We start from the raw sequence: 3048 nt of genomic DNA, 5'->3' as shown, positions 1-3048 counted from the left end.
CCAAGGCTTGTTTCTGCCTTGGGTTCAGCCCAATTCTTCTTTTCTACCTCAGGCAACTCTTTTCCACTCCTTAAGGTAATAGCTTGCACCTGCTCTCGTGGATTCACTTCAGTGTTGCTTGGAAGAGTTCCCGGCAGTCTGGAAGAGATTAATTGTGCCAATTGCCCCACTTGGTTTTCCAGGTTTTTGATTGAGGCTTCCTGGTTCTGGAACCTAGTTTCTACACCTGCTATAAATTTTGTCATCAGTTCCTCCAAATTGGATTTTGGTTCAGGCTGATGATAAGTCTGGTGGAACGGCTTGGAAGTATGCTGATTTGGCCAGGACTGGTTTGAATGTCCCCTCCATCCTGGATGAAAAGTATGGTGACTCTGGTAACCCTGCTGTCTTGACGAATTGCTGACATAGTCAACTTGTTCAGTAGATGGTCTGAACTGATTGCCAACTTGGCAGTCTGTACTGATGTGGCCTCCCCCACACAATTCACAATTAAGAGGCTGCACATGCATGGCAGCTATCTGCATTTCATCTATTTTCTTACTGGGTGCTCCTATTTGTGCAGATAGTGCTGTATAAGTGTCAACATTATGCAAGCCTTGTTGCTTCCTAGTTTGAGTTCTTTCCGAATGCCGTTGATAGTTGTTGGCTGCCATTTCCTCAATAAGTGCATGGGCAACCTCAAGAGTTTTATTATTTATGGATCCTCCGGCCGCAGCATCTAATATGGTCTTATTTGAGTCAGTAAGACCATTATAGAAAGTCTGCACATGCAGCCAAATGGGGAGGCCATGGTGAGGAGCTCTCCTTAACAGCTCCTTGTATCATTCCCATGACTCATATAAAGATTCCCCCTCTTGCTGGAAAAAAGTAGTGATGTCATTCCTCATTTTAGCAGTTTTAGAAGGGGGAAAATATTTAGAGAGAAAACGGCTGGCCATTTCGTCCCACGTAGCTATTGATCCTGCCGGTAATGAATTCAGCCATGCTTTGGCTTTATCCTTCAAAGAAAATGGGAATAACCTCAACCTAATGGCGTCATCACTTACCCCATTGTGTTTGAAGGTGTCACAAATTTCTAAAAAGTTAGAAATGTGTGCATTGGGATCTTCGTGGGCCAATCCACAGAATTGCACCGTGTTTTGAATCATTTGTATGATGGCAGGTTTGATCTCAAAGTTGTTAGCAGCAATATTGGGCCTGATAATGCTGGAGGCAGCTCCAGTGAGAGTGGGTTTGGCATAGTCCATCATAGTCCTCTGCTCAGCCATTTCTTGAGCTTCTTTAGCTTCTTGTGCTTCTTGTCTAACTTGCCTAGCAGCTCTTAAACGGACACGGAGAGTCCGTTCAATCTCCGGGTCGTAAAGGATCTCTTCCAGTTCAGGTCTACTTGTCATAAACTGTTAAGGTCAAAGCAATAAAAAGGCCAATATTCACAAAAGAAAATAAATAACTAATCCTATCACACTGAAAATGTAAAGTGAATTATTGGAATACAAAAACCTACATCCTATCATGAATAAATGAAGCCGATTATACTAAAAGCATATTTAAACCAATCATCTTATTCAAGGTTCCTTTATCTACATCCATCGATTGCAACATCTGAATTCAGACCCAATTTAGTTGAGTTCAGATCTACAAGTCTTTGGTATTGTTAGTCCAGAGAAATTAACAAATAATAATTCAGATCTGAGCTGTATATCTCATACACACTCATTGGTATACACTGCAATATACATCTACCAAATCTGTGATGCGTTAGGGCTGATATCAGAGTTAGGCTTGGTTTAAGGATTTTAAGCTCTACATTTGAAGCTCAAACCTGTATAGCTTATGCATATCAAACACTTGCTAAGACCGGAAAAATCAGATCTGCAATGTTTGGTATTGTTAATTGCTGCAAGAGATCTAATCCAAACATCAATTCAGATCGTGTGCAAGAGATTTAAAAGATAACAAAACATCAAGTTCAAAGAAATTTCAGATCATGTACTCATACTGCCTCAGATTCTCATGTAATTCAGATCTGATTTTACCATTCATGGCTTATATTTCATCAATGAGACAAGTCTGATGCATCAAATGGTGTTGTTACTACCCGAATTCACATCAGAATAGAGTGGGTTCAGGTTTGAGTTCAGATGAACTCAAATCTGAACCCACATGCATTCAGATCTGCAACTAGCTGAGCTCAAATCTGAGCTCAAATCTGAGGTTCAGATCTGAAGGCTTACATATCATTCTTTCAAATATTTTTCATTCCTTGCTACCCTTTGGTCCCTGAAGCTAATCTGATATCTCACATTGTGAATGGGGTGCCAAATTCTCATCAGAATTGAGTAGGTTCAGGTCTGAGTTCAGATGAACTCAGATCTGAACCTAGCAGATTTGCAACCAACTGAACTCAGATCTGACCCCAAGTCTGAGTTCACATCAAATTTCTTTCATTCTTTGCTACATTTTCAGCCATGAGACAAGTCTGATGTATCAAAATATCAGTCATAATTGAGTAGGTTCAGGTCTGAGTTCAGATGAACTCAGATCTGAACCTAGCAGAATGCAGACCTGCAATTAGCTGAACTCAGATCTGAATCTAGCAGATTTGAGTTTCAGATCTGAAAGTCAGATTTGAAGTTCAGATCTGAAAGCTCTCATGCTATTCTTTTCCTCAAAATAAACACACTTTTTCTCAACCAAATCAGCTCAAAAAAAAATTATATAAGGAGGCATCTAGGAGGGGGGAGAGGTGTTCAATTGCTTGAGAGGAAGGCTCTCCCACTCTTAGAGGTTCGGTCACCTTGAGAGAAGAGAAGAGAAGAAGGCTAGGCGCAAGGAATAAGAAGAAGAAGGGTTGAAGGAAGTTCAAGACAAGCAAGCTAGAAGAGAAGGTGAGTTCGAATTGAGGGTTTGTGATTCAAAGATCTTTTGTAATAAATCAATTGTAGTTTCATTCTCTTTTGATTCGAATTCAGTTTCTTTGTTATATTTTCTTTCTTCTTTCTCCTTTTTTTCCATTCTTCCTTTATGTATTTCAGCTTGTAAAATTTC

The 3048-nt window shown here is 40.0% G+C and overlaps 1 non-coding gene across 1 annotated transcript; it reads left to right on the top strand.

Annotated features, from left to right (window-relative positions):
* The first annotated feature begins 783 nt into the window (after positions 1-783).
* On the top strand, positions 784-890 carry LOC148876143 (small nucleolar RNA R71). Its single transcript, XR_016106217.1, has one exon. It is a non-coding gene; the product is annotated as a small nucleolar RNA R71 (small nucleolar RNA).
* The last annotated feature ends 2158 nt before the right edge of the window (positions 891-3048 follow it).

The sequence above is a fragment of the Nelumbo lutea genome, chromosome 1 (genome assembly GCF_056320005.1).
Source record: "Nelumbo lutea isolate HS-2025 chromosome 1, American lotus-T2T, whole genome shotgun sequence".
Taxonomy (NCBI): domain Eukaryota; kingdom Viridiplantae; phylum Streptophyta; class Magnoliopsida; order Proteales; family Nelumbonaceae; genus Nelumbo; species Nelumbo lutea.
Note: the sequence above shows the minus strand (reverse complement) of the source record. Positions and strands in the feature narration are given on the sequence as shown.